Consider the following 18,592-nt stretch of genomic DNA (forward strand, 5'->3'; position numbering starts at 1 on the left):
TGCGTGGGTTTCCTCCGGGTGCTCCGGTTTCCTCTCTCAGTCCAAAGATGCGCAGGTTAGATGGATTGGTCATGATAAATTGTGCCTTATTGTCCAAAAGGTTAGCTTGGGTTGCGGGGATAGTGTGGGGCTCTTTCAGAGGGTTGGTGCAGTGTGGGGATAGTGTGGGGGCTCTTTCAGAGGGTTGGTGCAGTGTGGGGATAGTGTGGGGGCTCTTTCAGAGGGTTGGTGCAGTGTGGGGATAGTGTGGGGGCTCTTTCAGAGGGTTGGTGCAGTGTGGGGATAGTGTGGGGGCTCTTTCAGAGGGTTGGTGCAGTGTGGGGATAGTGTGGTGCTCTTTCAGAAGGTTGGTGCAGTGTGGGGATAGTGTGGGGGCTCTTTCAGAGGGTTGGTGCAGTGTGGGGACAGTGTGGGGGCTCTTTCAGAGGGTTGGTGCAGTGTGGGGATAGTGTGGGGGCTCTTTCAGAGGGTTGGTGCAGTGTGGGGATAGTGTGGGGGCTCTTTCAGAGGGTTGGTGCAGACACGATGGACTGAATGGCCTCCTTCTGCACGGTTGGATTTCTATGAAATATGAAAGGGTGCACCTCCTTCGCTGTGTTTCACCCCCACCCGAACGGTGTTTATGCACAGCCTGGTTTGAGCTCGACTGGTTGTAACCATCACCTCTTTAAGTTCCTGGTGTTAGGCACTGAAGCCCCTTCAAAGAGAACAGGCAACCACCAAAGAGCTTCCAACACCAAAGGGTAAGAGACCAAAATACCTCAGCTGAAACCCCTCTGATTAAAAAAAATTTAAACCCACTGAAATCAACAGTCACACAAATGTAGCGGGAAACACGATCAGACTCCCTTCTTGGTCATGGTTTCACTCCTGCCAGGTAACTGTGTCCTCTACAGGGGACAAGTTGACAGTGTCTTTTTGTCCTGTAAATGAAGGTGTTTCCTAAGTCATGGAGAACCTCCAGCACTAACCATCCAATCATCCATATTTAAAGGCCAGTGACAGGGAGAAGTGGGGCTGTGAGGATTCTGCAGTTTAATGAAGGTGTGGGACTTGCATGTTACAGCAAGATATGTGTATTGTGTTTCAGATCATGAGGGAGCTGTAACCTCAGTGATAGCCAATTAGTTTCTCCATTAATGAAGGTGTGGGTAGTGCAGGTTATATCCTCTCTAGTGAATATTATCAGGGCATGTTTCCTCAAGTAAGCAACACTCCAGCAGTGGGTAACTGAAATAATTGTGATGAGTTAAATACTCAATGTTTATAGAATATTTTCTTTTACTGCAGGTATGTTTAAAATTGGAAATTGTTGCAGTTAATTGCATGAATTGAAATTGTGCTTAAAATGGAGAAAATATATTTAATGACCAACTTTGAAAATGGCAGCTTGTGTTGTAAGGCCTGCACATTAATCATTGAGGCGGTATGGCAAACAGCTGGCATCAGTTACCTGATGATTACCTACCTAGCTTTCATTCAAAACTCCTGTGCCACTGAAGTTTTTGGATGACCATCGGTGATTTCATAAAATTATCTTGGGTCCGGGTTTGGTGACTGGCATTGAGAATGATGCGACAGAAAGAATGGGTGAGATTGCTTACGGGGTGTCACACAAAACGCTGGTAGTTCCACAGTTTTGCTTGTCCAATACTGGACAAGAGCGGCTGTTTCTATCGCTGCCTCAAGTCCTTTTGTTTGCTCGTTGCAGTTTCGCTTGCTCTCAGCGAGAGAATGGTGCTCAGGAACATTGCAGCACGAACAAATTCTGGTTTGAAGGCAAGTCCCTGCCGAGGGGAGAATCTCCACTGTTCAGAACAGACAGGAAAAGGCCTCCCTTTAACTGGAACCAAGGAGCTTCTCCTTGTATGTGGGCAGCACGGTAGCATTGTATGGGCAGCATGGTAGCATTGTGGTTAGCACAATTGCTTCGCAGCTCCAGGGTCCCAGGTTCGATTCCCGGCTTGGGTCACTGTCTGTGCGGAGTCTGGACGTTCTCCTCGTGTGTGCGTGGGTTTCCTCCGGGTGCTCCGGTTTCCTCCCACAGTCCAAAGATGTGCAGGTTAGGTTGATTGGCCATGCTAAATTGCCCTTAGTGCCCAAAATTGCCCTTAGTGCTGGCTGTGGTTACTGGGTTATGGGGATAGGGTGGAGGTGTTGACCTTGGATAGGGTGCTCTTTCCAAGAGCCGGTGCAGACTCAATGGGCCGAATGGCCTCCTTCTGCACTGTAAATTCTATGATACCTATGATACATTTATTGAGCTAGTTCAGCCCTCCTACTCCTGGTCACACTTTCCTGGCTAGACCTGGCAGTGGTGATAGGATATCTGGTTTCCAAATTGCAAATTATACAAAATTTAAACATTTGGTGCTGCTGCAATTTGAAGCTGCCTTTTGTTTTTGAGAAAGATTATTCAATTATCACGAGGTATCCTGCCCTGTTGCACAAAATGCTGACATTGAGTGTCAGTCAATGGATTTGTCGAAGCTTTAGCATCTCATGGTATAGATTTTAAAGAAATCTAGCCTGTTTGATTTAATCCAGACACAATATTATCAGTTTTCCCATCACAGCATCTAACTTTCTTAACTGATCCCACCACTTTCCTGTCCTTGACCACTTTTCCTGTAATCTATCAGCTGTTGAAAAGAGGTATTTCCTAATGTCTGACCTCCAGATTCTGTTGCCAGCTCGCATGGTGAATGTTGAATCATTTTATTTCTTCTTAAGAGACTTGGACTTGTTTTAAGCTGGGTGAGTGATCATCTCGTATAAGAGATATTTATCGTTCAGTGTAAATCAGGTCCAGTGTGACATCCTAGACTAATTTTGAGACAGGGATAAATTTTCCATTTTTTCTCTCTCCTAACTGGCCTGGATTTCTAGCTGTTGTAGCTCTCTGAGCTGCATGTATCTGGGACATATTGGATGGACCCGTTCGTCTTTTCCGATCGATCCATTGTTTGTATTGTTGCTAACTTTTGGTTGGTTCAATTGGCTTTGTTTTATAACCTTTGCTCCCGAGTCGCCAGGTATCTTTATGATACCGCCACGAGGTTCAAGTTCAAGTAATGGTCAATAACTCAATACACCAATTAGTAAGATTCAAATCAAAGCACATTTATTATACACAGTAATCGCTACTCATGCATAAATTCTACTTCTAAGCTACTTCTACAACTAACAGGCCTATACTTAACTTCGGACTGGCCCACCAGGTCAGGGGAACAAATGGCCTTTCGTTCGGGTTCTGAGTCTGCGGGATTCAAAAGTTGGTACGGACTGGTAGCTAGGAGCGCCTATCTTGTAGCGAGCGTTGACTTAAGACTTACGTTCTTTGCCGGCAGCTGAACCGGTCACTGTCAAGGGTTGGTTCGCGTTGCTGAGTGACCCGGTCAAGAAGGATGATTTGAACTTGGGGGCTTAACTTTATAGTCCCCAGGGGCTTCCTGCCTTTCGGGGCGGACCCTGTACCTGGTTCCAAGTGATTGGACTTTGTTCCAATCGCTTGGTTCGCTTTCTCCAATACTGGAGCGGTTCCTTGATCGATGGTCTTGAGGTGTCCGTTAACCTCTTTTGTGTTGGCTCCTGCTGGTGCCGAGGAGTCTGGCTTGGCCTTGTTTATCCCAAATGTTTCGATTGTTCCCGGGGATCGCTCATTAGTATGTAGATGGCTGCTACATTATTATGCAGATGGCTGCTTGTATCGATGCTGTCTGGGCTTTTGCAGAGTTTAATACACAGTAAACTTGCACCTGCTAGTTTCTGCCTGTGTTGGCTGAATTTCCCTTCAGCCTTTGCTGTTCTCCATTTTACGTTGGGAGTTGGCCAACCCAGGTGGCTACAGTATGTTCCTAATGCTCAACACCTTTCTTTTGCAGATGAAGAATCTTAGCTAATCACGTTGTTTTCCATTGTTCTAGTTTACACCACCACTTGGATGGGTGGGGTTACGGGGATAGGGTGGGGCTGTGGGCTTGAGTGGGGTGCTCTTTCCAGGAGTCGGTGTGGACACGATGGGCCGAGTGGCTTCCTTCTGCACTGCAAATTCTATGATTCTATGATTGGACTTGGATGTACCCTTATCTTAAGGCAGAAGAACTGCACACAGTAATTCAGATGTGAACTGTTGAACTTCAGCTCCATGTCTAGCATTTTGTCAGTAATCCAGCATCTTTTTTGTTTTGTTCATTAACCTCTTGTACTATACAGACATGATGAGTGACAATCCAACTAACATCCTCGTTCATTTTCAGCTTCCCCTTCAGCTTTAATGTCAAGGAAGACTCTTGTACATTACAAAATGCCTGTCATGACCTTAGGATGTTGTAAAGAGATTTACAGTTAATGAAGTACTTGAAGAAGTGTCACGACTATTGAACTTTAGCAAACATTACTTCCAACATATCGTTTATTTGGGGTATCTGACAATACCACCTTTCACTTTGGTAGTGGAAGAATTCCCAGGATGATTATCAGCCTGTTGAACTGCACCAAGAATGCTCTTCCGTGGTCAACAAGTCCTGGCGTGGGAATTAAACACAGAGGTTCTGGCCTAGAAGTAGGGATGCTATTAGTAAGCCACATAACCTCCATCCGATATACAGTGTCTTGCAGTTATCTGAATTGAACATCATTTGCCACTCATCAGCCCAGGTGTGAACTCATTAGTACTCTCTTGGCTCTGTTACAATCCTGGTGGTGATCATTAATGTTTAAAGAGAAATCCAAAAACTCCACGATTAACTGACAAAGTACTTCGCAAGATTTCACTTTTTGTATACAAAGACGAGCTTTATTTTAAGCATTATTATAATTAAGCAAAACAAGCTGAGTGTATAGTTTATAACAACTTGCGCTATGAACTCAGTTCTACCTTTTATTATCCCCCCAACAGCATCCCAAGAGTTCCTTTATCTATTTACAAGAATCTTGAATGTTCACCCACTTCTTGAGGGACCATCCCAAAGGTATGCCACAGCTCTTCAGAATTCAATTTAATTCTCCTCCGTGTTCCAGCTATTCTCCAAGGTATGACATTTCATAGGGATCCTTCAATTAGCTTTTGGCTAAGCGATCTCCTATTTTTCTTTAAAGGCCTCACAGCTTTGGACTCCTCAGTTCAAGCGTGGGCTTCATTGTCTTCTTGCTTCGGGATTTAAACATTGGCAATGCTCTGTATTGCTGATGGACCATATGCTCCCATAGCTACTGTACATCTGAGGGTCCAATAGTTGATTCCCAGCTCCTGGCAGACTCTTTCACTCTACCCATTTCAAGCTGATTGACCGTTTGATTCTTTGAGCAACACACATCTAAATTAAATAAAAGACCATCTAAACCATGTAGCCCATCTCAATGACAATGTGGCATGCTTTGGGATGGTTCAAAGATAAAGGGAAACTTTTTATTTTACCTTCAACACAACTCTTTGATTCAGTGGCCCATGTGAATAATTTATCTCTCTAATGGATATAATTGCCCTTTCCAGGCTTCCTGGTCCCACTAAGATATACAGCGATAGGTCACCCCTTGTTCTCTTTACTATCAACTCTGACCTTGTACCATACATACATGTTAATTAAACCTAACCTTGTTTGATTTGCCTTTACATTAGGGTTGTTTGTCAGGTTCTCAACAGGCCTTTCCATTTATCCTACATTTAACCCTTTATTTCATAAAACTGAAAGTTATGATCTAAAACATATGAATGATGACCTTGATTTCTGCAACAGCTCTTTAAGACTCCAGTTTTATAGTGTAACGTACAAATTTAACCACTGTGCCTTAAGAGTTCAATTATAGGTCATGTTTGTAGAAGAAATCTGGCTTTGTGTGAAGCTGCTGAATCTCACTGTTGTGGAGTATGTCATTTCTCATCGCATCTTTATGTAGGTTTTAAGTTTTTTGTCAACAGATTCTGGTTTCAGGGAGGTTGAATTTGGGCACATGTTTACATCTGCTTTTCACCCTGAATTTTATGATTGGTGACAATTTACAAATAAAAAGTAATTTGACTTGGATCACTGTAAAAAAAATATATATTTCTTGTGATGTGGGCATTGCTGGCAATGCCAGCATGTGTTACCCATCCCGAACCCCTCTTGAACTTGAGTGGCTTGTCTAGCTATTTCAAGGGGCAGTTAAGAGTCAACCACATTGCTCTGGGTCTGGAGTCACACGTAGACCTGACCAGGTAAGGACGACAGATTTCCTTCCTTAAAAGGAGATTATTAGTGAACCAGATGACAGTCGACAAAAGTTTACGGTCACCGTTTAGTGAAACTAGCTTTTCAATTCCAGCTTTCTCAATTGAATTTGAATTTCAGCAGCTGTCGTGGTGGGAAATGAATTCTTGTGCACAGAATATTAGCCTGGGCCTCTGTATTACTAATCCATTGACATTACCATCACACCACTGTCTCCCCTCAAAATCTTTGGAAGGACCTTTGTTCAGGATGAGGTTTTTTAAAAGAGGTCACCTCAATGAGTTCTAATTTCTTTAATTTCTCCTTATCCTTCAGTCCATCATCCCTGGTGTCACCTGAGCAGCTCTGCTGAGATCACGCCTGAGTTTAGTAGTACTTTGGGGAAGATTCATAGTCTCTCTCCAGGGGTAGATGGTGGCATTGTGGCAATGTCACTAGCCTAGTAATCCAGAGGCCTAGGTGAATTCTCTGGGGGACAGGGGTTCAAATACCATCACGGTAGCAGTTGGTTGGCACGGTGGTTAGCACTGCTGCCTAGCAGCACCAGGGACCCGGGTTCAATTCCAGGATTGGGTGACAGTGTGGAGTTTGCTCTTTCTTCCCGTGTCTGCATGGGTTTGGGTTTCCTCTGGGTGCTCCGGTTTCCTCCCACAGCCTAAAGATGTGCTTATTGGGTGATTGTCCATGTTAAATTGACCCTTTGTGTCCACAGATGTGCAGGTTAGATGGGGTTACGGGGTTAGAGTGGGGGAGTGTGCCTAGGTAGAATGTGCTTTCAGAGGGTCCATGCAGTCAATGGCCCAAATGGCCTCCTTCTGCACTGTAGGAATTCTAGGGAATTTAAACTCAGTTAATAAATATGGAATTGAAAGCTGGTCTCAGTAATGGTGACCACCATTGTCGTAAAACCCACCTGGTTCACCAGTGTCCTTTTAGGGAAGGAAATCTGCCATCTCCACTTGGTTGGGTCAACATGTGACTGCAGACCCAAAGGCATTAGAAAGACAGGTTTTGGTGAAAATGGGGTCATCCTGAGATCTGGGAACGCTGTCAGAGGGAATCTGAGTGGACTGGGGCGAGAAATCCCAAGGTCTGTGAATGTTTGGGTCGGGAAGCACCAAATTGTCTCTGGGATGTTTGAGCATGGGCTGGGGATGGTGCTGGGGGGGATCCTGAAAGTTGGCAAAAGTGACGTATATAGCCTGAGGCTCCTGGGAGTGAACAAAATACATTGTCTTTAAAAATATAGTTTTCAAATTTGAGTTAATAATTCATCATTTGCATAGTTATAATACAGAATTCCCGCTCTTTAAGTTGCCAAACATGATTTGCTGTCTCATTCGCAGATGACAATATTTGTAATGGGATTTGGATTGAAAATAAAGGAGATTGGCTGCTGTCCACTTCGATCGGAAATTTCCAATTTCAATTTCCAGCAATGTTTGAACCACTTCTAAAAAACAATTACATTCTGTCCACCATTTTCATTGAGAAAACGAAAATCCAGGTCATACCTGTTTTCATCTGTTTGTTAACTGTGGTGAATAAAGGGAGATGCTGCTAATCACAAATGATGTGAAATAAAAATTGAGCGATACACAATAGACAAGTTGTGGAAGCTTTCGATACATCAGTCTGTGCTGAGTCTAACCCTAACACGAAAGTGGATTAACCCCGTTGTGGCTATCCTAATATCCACAATCCTAACATGTACACTGATCTTCAGTCTACTTAAACCAAAACTTAAAAAGAACACATTCTCTGTCACCCTAACTGTAAAACAGCTCCTAATCTAGCCCTGTGTCAAAAGGTGAACATGGAACCAAATTCAGTCCTAAACGTGTCCAATCACTGATTTTAACCCTGCACGTTGTTCAACTCTAACATTGGTGCCAACTTCTGATGCAGCTTAACACAAACATGGAATGAATTTAGATCTCACCTTAATGTCACCATAATCTGGACCAAAAACCTGCTCCCAGCCATAACCATACAGTTTGTCCCAACCGTAAACTTAAAAGAATCCCAAATGTGCCTCTTCAGTTTTGATGTGTTGCTATTTTAGCAATGTAAAATCTCAGTGAATCAGTTGTCTGCGTGATGCAGACATTCTCCCGAGCGACATTGCGCAGCACTGAATGTGCAATAGGCAAAAAAAATGCAAGCTAGCTTCAGAACGTAATATCTTAATGCTTCGTTTGGGTAGCAATTTTTGAGGAGTAGTAATGTGTCAATGGAAAGTTTTTTCAGTGTGAGAAGGAAGCAAAGACAGAATTTCAAATGATAAAAAGACTTGTATTTGTAAAGTGCTTTTCACATCCATCAGGCATCTCAAAGCGCTTTAGAGCTATTGAAGTACCTTTGAAGTGTAGTCACTGTTGTAATGTAGTAACATGATGACCAATTTGTGCACAGCAAGCTCCCAATGTGATCTGAATGAAAATGGTTCAGTCCTGGATACGATTAACAATAGAATTCAACCCCCAGACTCAGTTGTGAACTTGCTGATGTCTCGGCAAGGCAGACAACTTGGTGAATCCCTTCCTGCTGAGGAGGCAAACAGTTGTTTTCCAGTGTTTCAACAATATCTTTTAAAGGCCAAATTTTGCAGCAAATTTCTCTTTTTGCCAAAAATGGTTCTTGGCGTGCTGGTGGTGTTGACACAGGTTTTGGGCTGGGATTTTCGTGAGCAGTGGGTCAGTGTAACCAGTCAATGTTGTGACGGGACGGGAACTGATACTTTAACCAGGCAAATCGCCATGGAAACGGATGGCTGTATTCAACAATGACCTGCTTAACCCTGGCTTTAAACAACACAAAGAAAATCCAGGATCTTGTAGTGCACATAGAACACATGAGCTAACCAGATAAAGCTTAGCGATTGGCCCCTTAGCCCACTTTACATTTACAGACTTTATCTAGAATATAACTCTCTCTTGCTGAGTTGGACTAAAGCAACTGTAGAATCATCATTTTTTTCCTGTTAGAAATCAAATGTGTTTATTACCCAGTTTCCCCCCTCATCGCAAACCCTTCAAAAAATATTGTGTGAATTTGTATCTTGGAGACTAAGTTTGAGAGATCCCCCAAAAAAGATTTCAGTGTTGCAAATAATATGAATTAAAATATAATCTTTTACTCATCATTTAGAAACCTCTCTCTGTCTGTGGTTTTATTGTCCTGTGGTTATTGCATGTGAAAATCTTTAGAGGATAGGCCACTGTAGAAACCTTTTTAAAAACCTACTGGACATCTGGGGCAGATCTGTCAGTAGTATCTTAAACAGTAAAGGCCGATGAATATTTTAGCTGCAAGCTTTCTTCAAAACAGAAAGTGAGACTCTATCACGGGACAGACTAAACAAAGCAGAATCACAACCATCATTGTGTAGGGGTTTGCATTCTATTGCCACTTTTGCTGCTTGAGAGATTGATGCTAGATCAGTTTTTTGGGGCTTGTCCTCCACATTGGCATTCCCAGTTGATGCTATTCACTTTCAGGTGCTGATAGAAGCAGAGTCAGTCAACCCAATGGTATTTATGAGACTGAAGGAAAAGTGGGTATCCAAGCAAAGTGAGATGGTGCTTCTGTATCTCTTACTGAGCCGACAGCTAGTTGCGATGAAGTGCCTGAGAGCACTTGCCATGATGGTGTCATGACATTGGTGAAGAACGGGCAGCGTACGATATCACCCTGATGCTGTGTGTGGACTCTCGGAAGTGGAGCATCACATCACTAAAAGCAGTGAACAGGGGTGAAAGGGTGGACAAGAAATTAGCCCAGGTTCATGCAATGCCTATTACAAACCTATGTGTGCAATGACTTCAGCCTTCTCTGTCTGTGTGGATGTGCAAGCTGGTGGAAGATAAATCACATCTTGGGGCCCAGCCTGTGACGATAATGGGCGCGATCCAAAGGCCACGTTATGCCCGAAAAGCAACTCGCCGCAGCACAGCGTGGCTGAAAGAAGCCGGGAGAACTCACTCCCAGGATCTACCCACCACAAAATACCTCGCGAGATCGTGTTAGATCTCGCGAGACGTTGCGATGTAAAACCGGCCCATTGTGGGCGGGATCACATTTTAACAAAACTACGTATTAGAACGAGAGCGAGGCAGCTAGTCTCACTTTAACATCCGGTTTCTCGAGGTACCTGAGGCAATGGGATATATTCCCTTTGCCTCGGTGACCTCGAGCGAGCGCCGTTCGGTACTCGTCTCCACAAGTGGGGACCAGATGAAACAACGCTCGTGGAGGTTTCTTGGGATCCAAGGCCCCTAGGTGCATGCCCTCTGGGCAGGGTGGTACTGCTGGTGCCAGCCTGGCACACTGGCAGTGCCATGTGGGTGCCAGCCTGGCACTGCCAAGGTGCCCAGGTGGCACTCCTAGGGTACTAGGTTGCCATTTTTTGTGTGCTGGAAATTGGGCCGGGGTTCCTGCGTGGGCGTTGAGGTGGGGGGGGGGGGGGTGGTGCGCGCAGGGGGCCCTCTCATAGTGCCTCGGTCACGCGTTCCCTGCTGAGGCCCCTTATTTGACGTGAGTGCTGTTTTATAGCCATGTTTTTCTTGGCGCTGTGAGCTAAAGGCGCTCGCTATGGGGCTTTGTTCCCATTTAGTTGAATCGCGCCCAATAACCACACTTTTTGTAAATGAGTTATAAATTGAATGTGAAACTTCTGAGTTGCCATGGTGTTGCGAAGAGAAAATGATCATAATACCTCCTCTTTTATGAAAAGTTTCAAAATAATTATTTTTGTTTTCTGAGCATCATTGACTTTTTCAATTGCTTGGTGTTACAGACAGGTGAGAGGGGCAAACTGAGCTCCTTTATTTTTTTCAGCGTCTGTCTGTAAGCAGAGGTGTTTTTAGTTTTGAGATAGACTGTGGCATGCCTCCCCAAACCCTCTGCTTGTGAAGTTAATTTTAAAACGATGTGCATGAAATTCGCTTTGGGGTAAAATCAGAAGTGTCGTTCATGCATTCAAATCTGGGGGGATGTCCATAGCAACTATATACACACGCAAGAAGGGGCTAAGATAAAAAGGAGTTTTACAACTAGGATATACTTCGAACAAAATAAACACAGATAGGAATTAAAATTTGCATGAATGTTAGGGTTCAGAATGTCAAAAACTTTAAATGCCAAAGGGGCCTAGATCAATGAATCAGTTACAGGTTAACAATCAGTTTTGATGTCTCTAGTTCAAATCCATACTAGGAGATAGATGGTGGCTATTGATGCCTCCAAGGTATAATGAGTTCTGATGGTTCTCTCTCTCTCTCTTTATTATAAGTACAGGCTGGGGTGACGTCACCTGTTGCTCCCTTGTTTCTTTTGTAGTAATGGGCCCACACACCAATAGATATGAGGTTCCACAAGGATGGAGTTGAACTTTGTCCTGTAATTACTGTTGGAGGCTTCCAGAACTGCAGCCAACTTGCAAATCATGTAGCAGTTTGGTCTAGCAAAGTCCATTTTTAAATGAGCAGAAAGTATGATTTGATTTAAACAGTTTATGATCTCCTTCGTGTTTTATGGATGGGAGACTTAACATATATGTAAACTCATTTATCGGGCATAATTCAGTTTGACCAAAAACTACACGTTCATGATGAGCTGTGGTGAGACACGATGAATATAAATGAAAGGACATAAGACCACACAGATGTGAGTTTGGGTGTCCCTTTGGGTAACCGCTTGATCTTGGCTGGATTGAAGGAATGAAAATCCCTAAAGAACCAACCTCACTCTTAGAGACTGCACAAGGCATGAATACAACCTGAAAAAAGAACAGAAAAAATATAAGATATCTAGATTGTTCTAATGGAAAGCACTGAGATATCTGGGGGAGTGAGAGTTTTTAAATGGGTTTTAATCAAGCACAGTTTACACTGGCAATGAAATAGTCCTCGAGTGTCTAATGGCACAAGGACATCAGACTAGTGTCTTGTATGTTTTTAAACATCATGGGTGGAATTCTCTGATAATGGGGCTATGTCCCCACGCCCGCAAGAAAACAGGTGTGAATCATTCTGGACTTTCCTGGAGAAAGTCCACAGTGATTCTCCGTTTTGAAGGGGCCTAGAATGGCCCCGGGGTAGTCCTCACCGCTCCGGCTGCCGATATGGGGTCCTGCAATTCCGGCCGCGGGTCCGCGCAACATGGTGGACCCACACAGCAGGCAGGCCCCGACAATATCGGCCCCCCCAGATCGCACGTGCCTGCCGATCGGTGGCCCCCGATCGCGAGCCTGGGCATCTTGGAGCCCCCCCGGTGACGGATGCCTCCGCGCCCCCCCCCCCCCCCCCAAAACCAGGGCGCCCGCGGACTGATTCCGCAGCCGCCATTCCGAACTCCCGTCGGGTGGAACCATGAGTGAACCACGCCAGCGGGAACTCGGCCAGTTGTTGGTGGAGAATCGCCGCAGGGGCCTCTTTCAATGGCCCCCGACCGACGCCACTACAACCGCGCGACTGGCGGCGATTCTCCGGTCCTCGGACAATCGCGGGAAGGCGTTAGACCCAATTGCGGAGGCTCGGAGAATCCCAGCCCATGTGCTTTACAGCTTTGATGAATTAGCAGTTAAAACTTTCTTCCAGCCCACCAGTAATTCCATAGTTTATTCAGTTGCACATTTCCATAGCTATGCACTGATCTAGCAGTTCGCCAATGTTGGATATTTCCTGTTGTGGGTGTGGGCATATTGTGGGCAACACTGAGCTTCAATTGTGCTGAGGTTTGAGAGATTGTTTTGATACAATAATGAAACGCTGGCAATCTACAAGAGTGAAAATTACAATATTGCGGATGCTGGAAGTCTGAGGCAAAAACCAAAAACAAAAGTTGGGCTGTAAAAGAGGATGAGAAAATGTTGCTCGTTTCAGGGATAGACCCTTAGCAGAACAAGAAGTGTTTCAGATGACCAGCTCTTAAGGGGGACCTTGATGAGGGAAAGACTGTCCCAACACCCAGGCTGCAATGCAGAAACAACATGGTACATGCAAAAGCAAACATTAATAAAGGAGTCTGTCAGTATAACTGTTCATTTTAGTCTAGTACTATTGTAGTTTTCATCAATGTGGGCATATCTAGCTAATTTGTCTATGTTCTGTTTACCATCGTTAAAATGAGCAGACCCATATGGCCCCAAAACTTCAATTATTCCTCCCAGACACCATCCTGTCCCCTAACCGCCCTTGAAAACCTTTTACATGTTGGAGTTGTTGGGAATTGCTGTTATCTGTACCATACAGCTGGTAATGAATCCTGTGTTTTCCTCCCAGTGGAGAATGTTAGTGTGGGAATTGGCATTGGCACAAAGTTCAATCCCTTGCAGAAATATGTAAAGCTTGCAAAGAGTTTTGTGTAGTCTGGAATCTGATTTAGATTACATTTCAAACTGATTTTTAAACAGTGACTGGTGGCAATGGCAATCTCTCTGAATTCATTTTAGAATAGCTAACAAGCTACCAAAAGCTCTTTCAAAGCAATCCACAGTAAAGAGATTGCTACCTTAACGGTTTCTTCATGCCTGACAGTGTATGGGTGGTTCGGTAGCACAGTGGTTAGCACTGTTGCTTCAACAGCGCCAGAGATCCAGGTACGATTCCCGGCTTGGGTCACTGTGCGGAGTCTGCACGTTCTCCCCGTGTCTGCATGGATTTCTTCCTGGTGCTCCAGTTTCCTCCGGCAAAGTTCCGAAAGACATGCTAGTTAAGTGAATTGGACATTCTGAATTCTCTGTCAGTGTAACCGAACAAGCGCCGGAGTGTGGCGACCAGAGGATTTTCACAGTAACTTCATTGCAGTGTTAATGTAAGCCTACCTGTGACAATAATAAAGATTATTATTATTATGAAACGATAGCTGTTTTGAAAAAAGAATTCTTAGATGTATGATGATGAGGATTTTAGGAATAATGGCTTCTAAATATTGGGACAAGTTAAGAGTTAAAAGCTAGGGTGTATAGAGTGTTTGGCTGCAGTGGTCATGGTTTTAAAAAGGATATTGTTTTGCTTCCAGGAAAAAGCAAGTGACATTGACCAGAAGAATGTGGCTTGACTGGGGAGGTGCCTGGGGAGTTAATGTGTTCTTGTAACCTGCAGAGATCAGGGGCCCCGCTGCGCCACATTTCTATTTCACCTCGTCGACAGGATGCTCTGTTACGCCGGCAGGTCAACGGGGTTTCCCATTGTGGGGCAGCCCCACGCCGTCGGGAAACCCCCGGGCTGTCGGCAAAATGTAGCATCCCGCCGGCGGAGAATCCAGCCAATGTGTTTTTCAGCTGGGGAGATTGCTGGGTAAACACAGGGAAGGCAGAGAGACAGTGAGTGATTTGGAGAAGCTTTGAGCGAGAGAGAGAGGAGCTGAATTCTGATCTGCCTGAAACGGAATCCACAATTCTCTCCTATTAGGATAGTTTGAAAAAGAGTAATAATATTGTAAAGCAGAGCAGTCTTGTCTGAAAACTAGAAAGAGGCTGAAACAACCTAGTGGAAGTAACAATTTAAAGATTTTCATCCAGAGTCTGAAGGGGTTCCAACCGGAGCCAAATCTGCATATATTACTCTGTCCTGCTAATTGTAAACTGGATTAAGAGCTGTATGTTTCTTGTTGCTTAATGGGAAATTGTACAGTTGTGTTAAGGGGTAATTGTCAGCTGTTCTTTTTGGGTGTGCAGTTAAGTTTTCTGCTGTACTCATAATAAGGTTTTGTTTTAGAAATACCAAAGCCCTATTTGTTCAAGCAATCACTCCTGGAGCGAATCATTCTTTTAGCACAGTCTTAAAATAAACTAAAATATTGGGACTTCGGTTCAGTGTCCTAGCCACTGTTGGGGTCTGTGCTGGGATCCTAATAGACTTTAACTATCCAGCTGTTAAGTGAGTTTTTGTTTTGGAAATCCGCTAGTTTGAAAATAGAAGAACTTGTGGAGTTATGTTACTGTGAACTGTTTGGACGTTCTGCTGTTTTATTGTTTCAGCTGTTATTGACTATCAGGGAAATTTGTCTTCAAAACTGAGCCAACGGTGCCAATACCTGGTGATCGGGAATATAAACTTCATATTGGCCATTGTTACAATACTTTTTGCCTTAATGGCATAAACGTCCAGAATTCAGACACTCACAGTACACTGAAATGCTTGTGAAATCTGATGTTCAAAGTCCAGAATTTTGGAGCTCACCAGTTTATATGCTTCTCTGCTTCATTGATAGAGATAACATAATACATTGGAAGGGATAATATGAGGCCCTGGACTTATGTTCAAAACTTGATCTCATCAGGAAGTAGATATCGGCTTAAGATTAGTTTGCTATTTAGTGTGCTATCTTTTTAAAAAATAAATTTAGAGTACCCAATTATTTTTTTCCAATTAAGAGGCAATTTAGTGTGACCAATCCAACTAGCCTGCACATCTTTGGGTTGTGGGGGCGAAACCCACGCAAACACGGGGAGAATGTGCAAACTCCACACGGACAGTGACCCAGAGCCGGGATCGAACCTGGGACCTCGACACCATGAGGCAGCAATGCTAACGACTGCGCCCCCATGCTGCCCTTTAGTGTTGTATCTTAACATTTTGCAGTATATTAATATAGATTGGAATTTGCAGTCGATCTTTCCAGGCATGCCTACTCTCGCACGTCACCCCCTCTTCACTCTGCTCACTACTGCTTCTTTCAAATTTCACTCCCAGCTACATCCCATTTATGTACAAATGTAACAAATAGGAGGAGTAGGCCATTCAGCCCCTCAAGCCTGCTCAGTCATTCGATAATATCATGGCTGATCTGATTGCAGTCTCAATGCCATTATCCTCCCTCCCCTCCATACTTTTTGACTCCCTTGTTAGCCAAGAATAAGACCTCTGCCTTAAAAACATTCAGTAATTCAGCCTTCACTGCTTTTTGGGTAAGAGAATACCACTGTATTATGACCTTGAGAGAAACAAATCCCTTAGTTAGCCGCGGATGGACTGTCCAACCCCCAGTGTTGTCTTTTCAACTAGAATGTGTCTTTGCTGAGTGTTATCAAATATCTCCTAGCTTGAAGCTAGCCAGATTTGAGGTCTTTTTAGTGTTGCTCTTTTTAGCCTTAGTTTTATTAGCTCTGATAATGTCACCTTTGCTCACGAGTCGCCAGGTATCTTTCTGATACCACCATGTGGTTTAAGCTCGAGTTATGATTAATAAGTCAGCACACCGCTTCGTAAGATTGAAATCAATGGTCATTTATTATGTACAGCAATAGATACTTACACAATAATCCTACTATCTATATCAAAACCTACCACTACTGGCCAATACTTAACTTTTGGGGATGGCCCACCAGGTCAGGGAAACGAACGGTTTATCGAATTAGATCTGGCCTGCGGGATTCAAAAGGCTGATACGGGTCGATGGCTAGGAATCTCTATCGGGTAGCGATCGCTGGAGTCAGACTTACTGTTTCTGGTCAATGTTCTTGCGAAGGTTGCGAGCAGGAGAAGAAGGGAGAGAGAGAGAGAGATCTGAACTTGGCCCCTCAATTTATAGGGCCCAGGGGCTTCCTGCCTCTCGGGGCGGCCCTTGACCCTGAGTCCCAAGTGATTGGACTCGTTCCCAATCACTGGGTTCGATATGCTCCAATAATGGGGCGATTCCTCGATCGGGGGGTGGTCGTTCACCTGTCTTTGTTTCGGCCACTGCAGGCGCCGAGAGGTCTGGCCCGGCACTCAATTGCTAATATGTTGCAATTGTTCCCGGGGATAGCCGATTAAACTGCAGATGTCTGTGTTGATGTGCTGCTAATAGTCTTGAGTATCGATCTGGGCCGACTTCCCCAGAGCCAAATACGCTATTCTGTCTGCAGCTGTCCGTTTGTGTCCTGTTGGCTGCTTTTCCCATCAGCCTTTTCGGTTAGCCATTTTATATCGGGTTTTGGCCAAATTAATAGGGAATCAGCCATTTTAGGTGGCTACAGACCCTCCTTGTGATCCTAACGCGAAGCGTGAAGGATCACATAAATTTTGTCCTTTCCGTTCCCTGACCGGGGGGGACACCTCCTACATGGCCACGACTCTGACCCTAGCTATGCACAAAGATTCACCTAAACAATTCTTGAGGGCGCTATGTCAAGCAGGGGCATGCATCTAAAAAATAAAACTTGGAACCTCTAATTTTACCTAAATACACTCATCAAGCATTGCATCATCCTATCTCTCTAAAACATACAACAATAATCATAACATTCCATATACTCTTTCCTGGCTTGGCAGTCAAGCTCAGGATCATACTATTTTTTTGTTCAGGACACGTTTTGTGCATCATTTATTTACAGAAAAACGCAAGTGCATGTTTTATTATTCTGGTTTTATAGGTCTCTGGGGTGTGGTCATACCCGAATATAGGGGATCGGATCCGATATACCGGGGTTCGAGCGCGGTACGCTCTCCTTCTACATTTGCGGAGGTGTATAGTCTGCACTGCACAGCAGAGTATTGCCAACGCGAATAGTGCTTCAATGACGTACGACAGGGAGTACCAAGTTATGAACTTGGCACACCAGGATAATGCAGCGTGGCTGGTGACTGGGCCCTCGGTACTGCGGGGCAGTGACACATTAACGGCAGGGGGGTTTGGAGTAATGGGGTCCGCGTTCCCGCGCAACCAAATGTTCATTATGAAAATTTTGATCACGATGAAAGAAGTCCTCATGGCTGTCCTCTTTCTTTTTCTTTCCTTGTGTTCTGTTTTCCTCCGGTCCTGGAGCTTCTGGAGTTCTGTAAAACAAGCATAGTATCTGTAACTACCTTGGTATAATATCCGGTATGTTAGTGTGTCTGTCCTTCCTGGGGCCAATTAAACCCTTATAATTGGTCACTATATGTGACTCCCCCATTTTTTTCTTCAAAACAAATGTTAGGACACGGCGCACTTCCCAATGGTGAACCAGTGCTAAGTTTATCATCCAAATGTTCCTGGATGTAAATAGCATGAGGCAGCAACCCAAAGGTCGCCTAAATAAATAAAATTGTTTTGAAAGGAAAAGGTCGAATGAGGTGCGTAAGGGCCGCAACGGGTAAGATTTGGATGGAGTCCCCGGGTAGGAAGGCTACCAATACCGTATGTCCCCTACCCGAGCGTTTTTGACCAGCGGGGGGTTCCCAGGCAGGGCGGGTCTCACGCCGTTTCTCCACTGCCTGAGCAACCGACGAGAACGAGCAAAAATGTAGTCATCGTGGTGGGATTGCTGCTGTGATTCTACCGTCAAATCAGATCGGGCGTCTGGCACTTGAACCAGCACCAGGTGAGAAGCTAGTGCTGTGCTTCTACCCTCGAATGAGAACAGGCGTCCGTCCGGTCTGCTGACCAGGTATCTGCAGATAAGCTAGATCCGC

The 18,592-nt window shown here is 44.5% G+C and overlaps 1 protein-coding gene across 2 annotated transcripts in view; it reads left to right on the forward strand.

Moving 5' to 3' along the window:
• LOC140398925 (uncharacterized) overlaps positions 1–18,592 on the forward strand; it is a 373,657-nt gene that overhangs the window by 10,135 nt on the left and 344,930 nt on the right. Inside the window, exon 2 of one of the 2 annotated variants that reach the window (XM_072488033.1) lies at positions 4,901–4,973. The exons of the other annotated variant lie outside the window; for it this stretch is intronic. The gene's annotated coding sequence lies outside the window, so the exon portion shown is untranslated. The remainder of the gene's footprint in view (positions 1–4,900; positions 4,974–18,592) is intronic. 2 annotated transcript variants of the gene reach the window in all.

The sequence above is a fragment of the Scyliorhinus torazame genome, chromosome 1 (genome assembly GCF_047496885.1).
Source record: "Scyliorhinus torazame isolate Kashiwa2021f chromosome 1, sScyTor2.1, whole genome shotgun sequence".
NCBI classification, from domain to species: domain Eukaryota; kingdom Metazoa; phylum Chordata; class Chondrichthyes; order Carcharhiniformes; family Scyliorhinidae; genus Scyliorhinus; species Scyliorhinus torazame.